General features: G+C 37.9%; 1 protein-coding gene across 34 annotated transcripts in view; it reads right to left on the bottom strand.

Annotated features, from left to right (window-relative positions):
• The window catches only part of Nrxn3 (neurexin 3), a 1,637,399-nt gene that overhangs the window by 24,451 nt on the left and 1,599,943 nt on the right, over positions 1-13,005 (bottom strand). The window lies entirely within an intron of this gene.

Here is a 13,005-nt window from a genome sequence, read left to right as displayed (position 1 = left end):
ACAGGCTTTGTTACCCTTGCCTGTTGAGGGCTTGCAGCTCCTGAAAGCAGATCCAGGCAGCAGTGGGACATTTACTGGTGCCATGATCCTTCAGGATTATGTTTATAGAGTAATGAATTATTCAAAAGGCTTACATAGCTTCTGCTTTTCTATAGAACTGATCTATTATGTCCTTACGACCAGAATTTGTGCCATGTTTTTATTATTATTTCTCTGCGTGACAGTAGCTAGACATTGCCCATGTGTTCCCTTCCCTTTGTAGGATCCTGAATTTTTAAATTTTTCTTTATCTATCTATCTATCTATCTATCTATCTATCTATCTATCTATCTATCTATCTATCTATCTATTGAGACAGGGTTTCTCTGTATAGCCCTGGCTTTTCTGGAACTCATTTTGTAGACCAGGCTGGCCTCAAACTCAGAGATCTGCCTACCTCTGCTTCCGGAGTGCTGGAGTGCTGGGATTAAAGGCATCAGCTACCACCACCTGGCTAGGGTCCTGAATTTGCTAAATAATTGAACTTGACAACATAGTATGATAAAACTCATCTTCTCATTTACCCTGAAATCTATCTTCATGGCAAGGAACACAGTGATCATAAAATCAATTAGACCAACGTGCTTTCTTAGTGAGTGGAAATTAGCACCACAAAAAGAAAATGAAAAGCTTGACCAAGACCTATGCACTTGACATTTAGGATGTACTATGACTTTATGGGTTTGACTACATATAGTTTGAGCTTCAAGTACTTGTCCTATGAGAAGAAACTACAAAGAGGCTCACATGGGCAACACATATCTTAGCTTATTATGTTTTCTTTTTTTAAATCTAAAATACTGCAAATCAGGAAGGAAGTTTAAAAAAGTTCTTAGTTATTAAAAATGATTAAAAAATACGTCTCCAGATTAGTTAGAACAGGTGTTTAGGGGCAAATACATATGAACAAGAAAATGGCTGCCATAGTGATTTCCTTTAACATATGAGAAAAAATATAAATTTCAATCATTTAGTTAAAACATTAATCAATGGTAAGACTTCCAGATAAAAATGTTCTTAATAGAATTGACTCTTTCAAGTATTGTAAGAATAAGTATAAATGATTTATTTTAGCATTAAATTTGTATCCTAGATATCAATGATTCTGTGCATCAATAAGCTAAATTATTTGCTCAGGATCACACAACTAAGGAACTGGATAGCCATAACTTAGCATGGCCCTATAAGCCTTCAATGAAACTACAATGCCACTTTCAAACAAATGCTGAATTTTTTTTGTCTTATGTTCTAAAAAATATTCATTCTGTGTGAGAATTGCAAAGTATAAATAATGTAGTCTTAGATACAAAAAGTTCCACAGGGTGAGGTCTTAGGTTCACTACAGATTTATTTCACACTTTTGTACCTTAGGAGTCACAACAGCATAATGAGAATTGCTACCCAGAGGGGCTCTGGAGATTGACTTTGTCCCATAGTCTGAGTGAGGGTCACCTGGCCCACACTAAGTCAATCTTTCTGGTAAAGGCAGTGGGGACAGGATGACAGAGAAAGTTTAAAAGCTGCAGCTTAAAAAACTTCTCCTAAGAGATTTTTCTGCAACATCTACTTTTAGGAACAATGTCCTAAATCCCTGATTATGTTTACTCTTTTAATCTGGAAAGGACGCATCATAACCTTAATTGATGATGGTAAGAACAGAGAACCAACCTATGATCAACTTTTGAAGCCTGGCATTAATCATAAGCATTTTGTTTGTAAAGTGCATATAAGCCTCACTGACAATGGACTTAAATGGGATACAAGTTATAGAATACACTTCCAAAAACATGGCAAGGGTAATAATTGTCTTATTACACCATCATAACAAAAGTTATCTAATAGTTTTTAATACCTAGAATGTAGGAACAAACAATAAGTATTTTTTGGTATTCTCTCTATTCTGGGATTATCATGGTGAAAGCTTTGGTTGTCAAGTAAGTAACCATTGAGATAATGTGAGTTTGAGTTGCTTGGTTTCTTCTGTGATAAAATTCTCAGTGCTCTTTGGATGTTTCTGTCCTATCTGATTATGTTTCATACTATAGCCTAACCCATCAATGACGATATAAAAAGATCTGACAAGCCCCATAAACCAGCGGTTGGAAGAAAGCATCACTTCTGTTTATTTTCTAGTATTTCATTCGGCATGTTAACTCAACACGGTTCAACCAGCTTATGGAGGAGCATTGTTATGGAATGATCCTGAATTAGGTCCCAGGAGAAAAGAACAAACCATGAGGAAGGGGAGTCACTTGTACTAAGTGCTATATGACCAAAATGAACTCAAATGCAGGTCGCTTTCCTTTAAAAAAAAAGAAAAAAGAAAAGAAAAGCCACAACTGCCAGTTATAAAAGGCCCAATTTTCTTGAGCCAGCATGGTAAGGAATTCTCTTCCTTTGCAACCCTGTAAGAGATGTAACTTTCAAATGACAGCTTTGCTCTCTGCTCCCTGTTCCTGCTCTCTTCATCACGTTCCCCTCCAAAGCTGCTCCACTCATCTCGTGGGAACACTCATCACATTTTGTGCCATGAGGTGTTACTTGATGCTAGAATTATAGACATGGCCAATAAATCTTGCATTGAAATATGTTGTAATTTTGTCTCTTGACAAGCACAAACAGGTAGGCTTCACTAATCATTGTAGGACATTACAAAAATTGTCTTTTGAACATGTTGAGTATATATAGTTGCTAGCACACTGTCAAGAAGGACAGAAGGCATGGGGAATGGCTCCAACTGTGACACCCTCATACCTCTAAGCCCATTATGTCTCTCAGAAAGGCACAGAGTCAGGACAGGGAAATGCCACCTGTAGGCATCATGGCTATAGATTTATATTAGATATAGGCATCTTTTTTTCAGTAAGTGTGCACATATGTGTACTTGTGTGTGTGGGCGTGTAGAGGCTAGAACTTAGCCTCTGGCAGTTTTTCTTAGGTACCATCCACATTGGTTTTCTGGAACAGGGGTCTTTCAGTGACCCTGAGCTTGCTTATTCAGCTAGGCTGGCTAGCCAGAGAGCCCCAGGGAGTCACGTGTTTGTGCCTGCCCAGTGCTGGTATTACAAGCATTACCACACTGCCAGCATTTTGACATGGATTCTCAGGATCAAACTCAGATCTGCATGTGGATATGGCAAGCACTCTATGCACCAAGCCATCATCTCCCTATCCTAACACAGGCATTCCTGGAAATGAAAGTGCCAGAGCCATCTGGTCACTTTTAATATTTCTTCATTCAAACAACAGTCATCTTTCCTCAGTGGAGTTCTAAGGACATTTCTCCCAGGTAAGCACAAACCCATGGAGTTTGTGCAGATTTAGTGAGTATGTGACTTGATTTTTAAAGTTTAATGCTACATACGATGAGCCTATAAGGTAGTGTAGGAAACATTCAAGATTTCCTTTTTAGTAACTGTAGCATATTTAATTAAGAAAGTCAGCATGGCAAAATTCTGAAACCACTTAGAATCTCTCTCTCTTAAGCATGAGCTATATGTGTTCACATGTATTCTTTCCCAGTGAGAAGCCTGCTCCTTAGCTTCATTCCTGTTACCTAGTAATCATAGATAATAATGTTTTTCCCAGTGTTACATCACATACACACACACACACAAAAAAAAAAAAATCACAGTCTATATTTTTAACCTCATTCCAAATGGATGGACTGTACTTGGTTTTAACTTAAAGCTTAAAAGGGCAAGTATTGTTTTTATAAAATTGCAGAATCTAGAACTGGTCATGCATAGGCCACTTGTGATTTTTTTTTTTTAATAAATGATAGACTGTATAGAGCATGTATAGTATATACATAGCGAGGAATGCTCTCACTATCTTGAGCAACATGGTGAAATTCATTGACAGGGGCAGTTTAGAACAACACTTACTGTCGAGTTGCATACAGGGAAACAAGCAACTAAACAAAGGCAGTGTACAATGTGCCCTGTGAAACTGGCAGATGGGCACAAATCGAGACTGAAAGATGCATGTGGAGTTTAACGGTTAAAAAAAAATGCCTACATTTTAGAGATTTGATTATCCCACAGTCTTGAAGAATGACTTAGAAGGAGAGAAAACCCAAAGGAAGGGCTTACTAAGGTGGAAGTCTCTAGAGAAAAACCTCTCTCTGATACTTTTAAAGAAAACGACATCCAAGGGCTGTTAGTGGTAAAAACAATGACTCCATAAAGCAGTAGCCGGCATGATTTGTGGCCCAAAGGAAAACCTCGTAGACAAGAAGGAGATGGAAATATCTGTTCGATACATTTTCAGAGAAGCCAGGCAGATAAGTAGAATTGGATGCTGCTGGGTCTTTCCCCACAGGTTATACATCCCACTAACAAGCAAAGCTTCTAGAAAACAAGCTCTCTCGACCTTGCTGGAGAAAACACAAGAATAAGAAGTCAGACTTGAAGGCAGTCTGACTGCTGTATGGCTTCAAGTAAATGATTTAAATTCATTTTTGCCCATTTTTTTTCAGACTGTAAAACCAATGTTACAAAATATTTAAACAAAATGACTTAAAGAAAATAAGTATCATTGCTAATAAACTAAAAAAAATTGCTCTCCAAAATTAGCATTATCAATTGGAGAATATTTCAAATAAATTAGTGTTATTGTTCCCCCTAATATTAACAAGGATGTCACAGCATTTCTTCCTTTGTTGGAACTTAAGAAAATGTTGCTGATTCCATTTCTTCAAGGGAGGTGAGAGAATTCTGGAATAATGTGTGAGGTTAATATTATTACCTCATATGCATAGGATGCAGACCTGAGCAGGTGTTTGCAAGTTGATTCTCCACTGTGCAAATTACCCTCTGGGAGGAGTCATTTGGAACAATGGACCCAAAGAGAAAGGCACAGGGGACAGTCGGCCATAGATTTATTTCATTTTATGTTCTATACACATTATGTAAATAATGGCAAAATTTCCATCTAGCAGCTTCTGCTTTTAGAAGAAAGTATTGATTGTGTCTAATTTTTATTGCTCTGGGACACTCTGCTCTGCTGTCCTTTGTTCTGTGCTACTGCTCAGACACTTGAGGTTTTTTGGACTCTTCAATCTAAGGTAATCAGAGACAGCATGATGACAATTATCCATCTGTAGTCTAAGGCTGCAAGCAGCTCTTTCTCTGTTGGAGAACTCCTATTACAATGGTGGCCAAACAAAAGAAACCCACATAGATTTTGAAAAGTGTACCTTGAAGTGCGGCAGATAGCTCTGTGTCACATATGCTGGTCTTATCTGTTGTCCAGAAGAGTGGATGGAACTTTCTCAGGAGCCAAAAACTAAAAGCATACTGTTTACCAGCTGAAGAAGGGCTCTTAGTTTTTTTACCAATGTTAAGGTGTATGAAATGTCAGTTGGCCAGCATTTCAGTGCAAACCATCCAAACTGGCCCACTGATGTTACACATGGAACTGATGATTGTAGGAAAGCCAGCCATGAAAGCAGAGTGGGCTGTGAGAACAAGAGCTGTGGATCACATTTGGCATTTTCTTTGTCATATGCCAGTAGGTTCCTACAGTACACACAGCCATTTCAGTCAAATTCTTTGACCCGTTAATTACATTCAGCTGAATATTGCTGGGAAAAAATGCACTTGTCTACATTTCTCTATACAATATTAGAAAGCAACCATGCTAGAAAACACTCTATCTTGATGATCTGAGTTGTGGGAACTTGTTTCACTGACTGAAACAGTACAGGGATGCAATTGACAATAGTCATCCACAGATAAGCTAAAGCTCAGCTATTCTATCCAGACCAGGACTTAATTGTATCTGATCAAGAAACGGACAAGGCTAATGCTGCAATGTTCCTCTGTTGTGATTGCCATTTCTAGGCGAGTTTCATGGTAATCAATCATAAAGTCCGAATGCTGTGTGTAGGCACATGGGTGGGTCATTGTTAAAATCCTAACTAATCTTATAATGCTTACAAACAGTCCAGAACCACTTTGTTTATGAAGAAGGATATGGGGCCGGAGAGATGGTTCAGTTACTACAGTACATGCTATGCAAGCACGAGAGCCTAGGTCAGATTTCTAGCATTCACATAAAATGATGGGTGTAATAGTGTACCCTGTAACCCCAACACTGATGCGTACACAGGGAGGTGATCTCTATGCTCATTGCCAAAAGGTCTAGCTAAACTGATGGGATGAACTTCAAGTTCACTGTAAGATTCTGTCTCAAAAAACAAACAAACAAACAAACAAAAAACCTAAAACGTAAGCCATAGGTAGAGAATAATGAAGAAGGATATCTTACATCAACTTCTGGCCTCCATATACATAAACCTGCTCACACCAGTATACACACATGCACCTGCATACACACGTGTGTGCACATACCTACACTAATAAGTAAGTACACCTCCACACACAATAGTCACATTCCAATTTGAATAACTATGTTGGATGCCACCAGTTCCTTTCATTTAAACCTCTTTGTTGAGTCACAAGGTAAATGATTATACAGTTATTCCTACATATCAAACTCCCATTCCCTTTTGAAAAAGACCCTTGATGAGTCACACAAGACTGAAATCCCAGAACAAAGCCCTAAAAAATAAATAGGCAAAATTAAAATCTTTGAATGCTAATTTTTCCAAGTTAAAACAACTCTCTAGAGAGTAATATTAGATACATATTCTTATAACACATTAAAAGGAAACATGTTACGGTATAGAGTGAAATGTACAGAAAGGTCATTCTTGAACCCTGCAAGTATCAGGGGGTGAGGACTACATATGGGCAGCACTGAAGGACCTGATTCCCTGTGCTTTTAAAATCTGGTTGTAAATCAGCAAATAAAAGTGGTATGTGTTTATAATGTACAATATAATGTGTTAAAATAACTACAAACCATGAAATGGCTCAATTTTTGTTACTGAAAAGAAACCTACAGGTTGCTCTCTGTGATGTGAGAAAGCTAATTCTATTCTGTGGACTCAGGAGAACAGGGATGTCACCCAGTGAGTGAAGGAAGACAAAGGATACACAAATCCAGTTGCTACAAGCTTTGTTAAAGTATAACTGGGGATTGGATGCAAGCTTTCCTCATCTTGACTTTACCATTTTAACCTATTTACTAGAAGCTCAAAGCATCATACTTGGTAAACACTTCACCAGCCTCTTCTGTGTCATACCGCATGGTAGGGTCTTTACTAGAGCCTAAACAGGACAAAAGTGAGCTATGTTTGGAGAGACATAAATCATATTTTCAATGGATACATTTTTGTATAAAATGTTGTATCTACTTGTGCAGTCTAGGAACAAATAACAATTTGGAGTAAAAACATTTGGTCCAAAAATAGAAAGTTTCAAAGAAGTAATTCAACCTCTAGGAGAATCAGATGTGATATCATCACATATATATATCATGTACATTTTGTAGATAGAAGGACAGTGATTAGGAATCCTATGTCAAAGGAGAAGGTAGTGATAGATATGAAAACATATGGAGAATGAGTTTGGGTGGAATGTCAGCTTTTGCAATGGAATTTGATTTCTACTGTGGAACATTAAATCTCATCAGATTACTATATTTTCACAGTTATGCATTTTTAAAGAGATAAAATAACCATATTAATTATTATAATTAATATACACTAATAATATAATATAGTGTTATATAATATATAATTGATTGTGTAGTATATCAATTGATATGTATGTAATATATAATATAACTAATGTGTTATTATAGCTGATAGGCTTGGACAGTTCTGTTTACAAAATTGTTCTTACACAGTGATTTTTTTTTTCCTATATCACAACCTGGACATATGCATATATGCTAACGCTCATGCTGTCTTGTCCTTATTTTCTTGGGAGGGCAGCCAGAACTGCTATACTCTCTTCCTTACAAGATGTCATTATTTGGCAGATGTATATTTGAAGATTCTTGCTCCAGATTGCAAAGAGTTTTGCATGCCTGGGTCACTATTCATTACAAAGGACCCAATTAAATGATATTTTTCTGTATTTGCATAATTATTCAATTTAGCTATATGGCTGAGCTACCAATCTCAATCTTTTTTTTTAAAGAAGGTGTGTATGTCAGTCAATAATATCAAAAGTTTGATCAGTTGGTACCTTGACAGGTGATCTACTCATAGAGTGGAAGAGCAAACAAACACAATCCCACTAAAAAGGATTTGAATGAAGATGAACTCTTAAGAGCTGCCTTTAGTTTAAGATGATTTTTCAACTTTTATTTAAAATAATGAGTCCTACTCATAATTAATGAAGACTACATAGTTGTTCCCAAAGAAAATGATGATGTAAGTCAAATTTTCAGAAGAAATTAAAGAGATTTTTGCCCACAAATTTCAAGCCAAAAAATTTCAAAGACAACATTCCAAAAGTAAGTGAAGAAGCTAATGTCTATTCAAGCGTCTTGTAAATGAGAGGTATATTGTGCAGCAACTACACAGTGGAAGCATCCAAAAAGAACAGGCTTCATTACTACTATTACCAATGTTATGGTTTGGCCTGCTGGAATTTAATTCGCTCTTTTACTATCTCTAGTTATCTGAGTTAATATAAAAGGCCATTATTAAAAGTTGCCTTTGATGTAAAACATATTTTCTTCTAATAAAATGTGGCTAGATGTTGTTAAGTTGATATTCATCAGTACCAATAAAATGAATCCAACTCCAGGTGCAAATCGAATAGAGCTGGATGTTAATTAATGAGATCCAAACAACTTATCCTTTTAGGCTGGCTTCCATTAGAGAGGCTGTGTCTTGGCTGTACACTAATAGAGAAGCCTATTAGTTGCATGGATTCTAATTTTCTTTATCTGTATTAGTCACTGAACAGTAAGTTTCTTCTAACACTGTTTAATATTATGGCATTTTTATGTTTAGAGAGTTAGTTTGGAACCATAAAATATGGATCAAGATTGAATGGATGAATTTAATATTTCATAATCTGATAACTCCATATATAATTTTCAATCTAAGAGAAAAATATTTATTTTTCTTTCAAGAATCAAGGGTGGTGTCCCTGTGTACAATTTGAGACATTATTATTATTAGACATGGAGAGACACTCCCTATATGTTTGAGTCCTACAATAATCTCATGATTAATTGGGTACATATTGTTATATTTTAAAGTGAGATTTTTAAAGTGTAGTTTCTAGACATCAATACGATTGATGTTTGGTGTTGGGATTTTGTCACAGTAGCTGTCCTTTGAGCAACAGGATATTTAGCTCTGTCCCTGGCCTCTTTGTACTGGCTACTATTAGCTTCTCTCCACTTGTGAAAGTCAAAATATCTGCACATATTTCCAAGTGCCCCTTGAAGGTGGTATCATTCTCAGTTTAGAACAACTGATTTAGAAGTAACAAAGTTACATTTTTGAGTGTTTAGGGTATTGGTCAAGGTCAACAGGAGAGAGAATCATAAAGACAAGGCCCACAGCCTGTATAAATTTCTAGTCCTCTTTGTCATGATCCAAAATGCACTTTAGGAGATACTCCATACCGTGATTCCTTCAGTGTTTCTGTTGAAGCATAAGCCACTGACAAAGATAACATTAGAATGTCATAGAAATAAGTAGAAGCCAAGAAATAACATGAAGATATGCATCTACAGTAGTACAAGGTTTTATATAAACACTATATATGCATCTCTCGGAGAGACAGAGACAAAGAAAGAGACTATTCTCCTGAAATAAATATCTGGAGGAAATAACAGGACATCAACAACAAAGAACAGAGTGGGCTGCAAATTAGAAGGTGGATCTGCTTCTGACTTCAAGTCTGCAGAACTGCAGAACTGCTCTTAAGTAGTGTTTTAAGTGCTTAATACAATCTGGCTGCTGTTGGCATCATGCCCAAATGTTCTATTAGCCGTGGCAGTGGAATGCTGCCAGCAGCCAAATTATCAGTGCTTAGTCTCTGGTGAGGAATAGGTACAAATAGATCTCATCTTCACTATCTCTAAGAGTAGAGGAGCTGTGTGAGACCAAAATAGTTCCATCCCCCAAACATATAAAAGAATGCTGGAAGCCCCCAAGCTTCAAGATAAAGATAAAAAAAAAATCACACAATGCCTTGACACACAGAAACAAGGACTGGGAGAAATCCAGGGGTGTGCTCTAAGCTCTCATGAGTACCCAAGCTTGCCCAGAAGCACAAGCAAGTTCCCAGGACAGTCCATGCCACTTTGTTTCAGCAGAGTCAGCATTTTGCCACCTTGCACATAGGAACTCCCACAGCCTGATATTCTAGGTTCACATCCTTGAACTTGACCAGTTCTCATGGGAAAACACTGATTCACTAGCTCCTTATGTACAAAAGATAAAAGTGGGGATAGGACCTCAGATCTATCTAGGAAACTGCAGGAAAAAAAAAAAAAAACTGTGTTTAGTCTCTTTGAACAAAGTGACTCAGCTGGTAAGAAAGCAAGCATCTTTGTTTGTTTGTTTTTGTTTTTGTTTTTCGAGACAGGGTTTCTCTGTGTAGCTTTGCGCCTTTCCTGGAACTCACTTGGTAGTCCAGGCTGGCCTCGAACTCACAGAGATCCGCCTGGCTCTGCCTCCCGAGTGCTGGGATTAAAGGCGTGCGTCACCACCGCCCGGCTGCAAGCATCTTTCTTAAAATGCCCACAACATCCTCCATTTCCAATTGAATCTAAACATTTCCCTCATTTTTCTTTTCTTTGTAATTCCCTGGTGATCTCTCTCTTTAACAGGAATATTGACCCTCAAAGACCTCATATCAACACTCTCCCAAGCTGGATGGAAACTTCCTTGGAGTTTATCTGTTGATTTTATACTTATATCATCAGGAAAAAAAAAACTGAGTTTATTCAGCCTCCATACCATTTCAACAATCGGTGTGAAGAAAATGAGAAAGACGACTGACCTGAGGAGGCTTGGAGTTCTTGACAATGCTTTTCTCTAATTAACTCAGGAAATTCCCAGATTTCCTGGGTCATGTATTAAGCAAGTCTCTTCATAGAGTAAATGAATTAGGGATGGCAATGAAGAGGGCCAGGGAGCCAAACCAGGGCCATGACAGGCTCCTAGTAGTCCTGCCAGAGACCAGGCCTCAGCTTTTGTTTATTGGAGTTAGCTGGAGCTGAGCAAGCAGGTCTCAGGAAAACCATAATCAGTAGGCACCGCACAACCTTCTGTGAGCTAAAGATAGCTTTCCCTACCCTGCCACTGGACAGTCCTTAACCACTAAAGCCACCTAGTCACTTATCCTATAGCAACCCATAAACTTTTTGTTTAAACCCACCAATCCATCCCCAGACTAACCTCCCCTTCCTGGAATTCCCCTAACCCTGCTTAAAAGGAGCCTGTGAGCTTCTCTTGGGATCACCACTTGCTACTTGGTCAGATGGTTTGATCCCACTATGCTGGTAATTTTCAATAAATGCTCTTATTGATTGCATATGTGACTGGTAGTCTTTTGTGGGACTTCCCGTGGACCCTAACAGCCAGTAAAACATGGTGGTTTAGCCCCTTTTGACCAAAGAAAGATCATTTTGCTTCTGTCTGTGTTGACTCAAATTCTGTTTTAAAAGTATATAGGTTTTCCTCCACTGTGAAATTGGCACATGTGTGCCACTTGATAGTAACTGGAAAATCCCTTCTCTGTTCTAGGATAGTGGTTTAGACAGGGGTCTGGAAGGTCTCCTTGATGGCAAGCTATTCCTAACTTTGAGGTTCAGTGAAAGACAACTTCTTGGTGAGCACCATCACCCCCCTTTTCTAGTTAGATAATTGTAGAAAACAAAAAGGCATATTGTTTTCATGGTTTGGATTTTCATTTGCCCTAAGGCTAAATGTTTCAGGCTTAGTTGTTGGTATGTGGTGTGACTGGATAGAACTGTTAGGTGGTGGGGCCTAGTAGAAGGAGGCTAGGATCATTGGGAACATGTCTATGAAGGGGTCCCAGGTTAGCTCCCCTCCCCTTTCTCTCTGCCTAAATAACACAAGGTGAATAGTTTTATTGTATTACATGCTCCCTACCATGATCTTTTTTTCACCTTATTCTCCCTACTGCCCTGCAATTGTAGGGAATTGACCATTGATTGTGGTCTCTAGAAACACAGGCAAAATAATCCTTTCCACTTTGAGGCTTATATTCTCAGATATTGTCACAGCAATGAAAAACTGACTAATAACCTTATCAAGCCACTCTTTCTTACCTAGTTCCTTTATTATACAAGTTACTAATTTGAGACATAGTGAGATGGTTTCCAGAAAGAAACTCACAACCATTCTAAAACTGAAAGGGAAGAGGTATTATTGTCATTATTTAGAAACAAGAGGCATGACTCCCACCCCCACTCAAGCCTACTTCTTGACTCTGTAGTGAAACTCTATGGCCAGAGGGAAAAAATCCTGTATAAAATAAAAAGCATCTTTCTTTTTTCTTTCTAGAAATAGAATGAGTCCTTGCAAATGCCAAACTTATTCTTTTCAAGCAATTGAAAGAGTCTCACAAAGTTAGAACTATGCAATTAAGATACAATCACAATACAGGCTCATTGGAACTCTACCCTAAAAAGTTGCAACTTCTCTGGACAAGCTGTAGTAGAGGCAAACCTGTGCAGATACAATGGCCTTCTCCATCCTTCTATTCCAGACCATTGTGAATGAAGCAGCCATAACACTCACATATTTTTATAGCATTGAATGAACTTCATCACAGGGCTTTCAAATCCTCCAAGTGTGTTGCAGACAGATAAACAAGCCCTGCTTGGAGGAAGTGCCTGAATCTGAAGTCACACAGCATGTCTACTTCATTCAGAACCTGTTGAGTGAAGCAGTGCATTGTAATGAAATACAGTCAGCATTGCTGTGGCTATGCTGGCACCTCATATTAATAATAATAATAAAAAAGTCATTGGAGTCTGTGGCCACGGAAGGCTGAGTGTGTAGATGATGTTGCTGCCATTACTCAATTCTATTTTACTGAAGACACATACACA

The sequence above is a fragment of the Peromyscus californicus genome, unplaced genomic scaffold (genome assembly GCF_007827085.1).
Source record: "Peromyscus californicus insignis strain IS unplaced genomic scaffold, ASM782708v3 Scaffold_15__1_contigs__length_86483966, whole genome shotgun sequence".
Taxonomy (NCBI): domain Eukaryota; kingdom Metazoa; phylum Chordata; class Mammalia; order Rodentia; family Cricetidae; genus Peromyscus; species Peromyscus californicus.
Note: the sequence above shows the minus strand (reverse complement) of the source record. Positions and strands in the feature narration are given on the sequence as shown.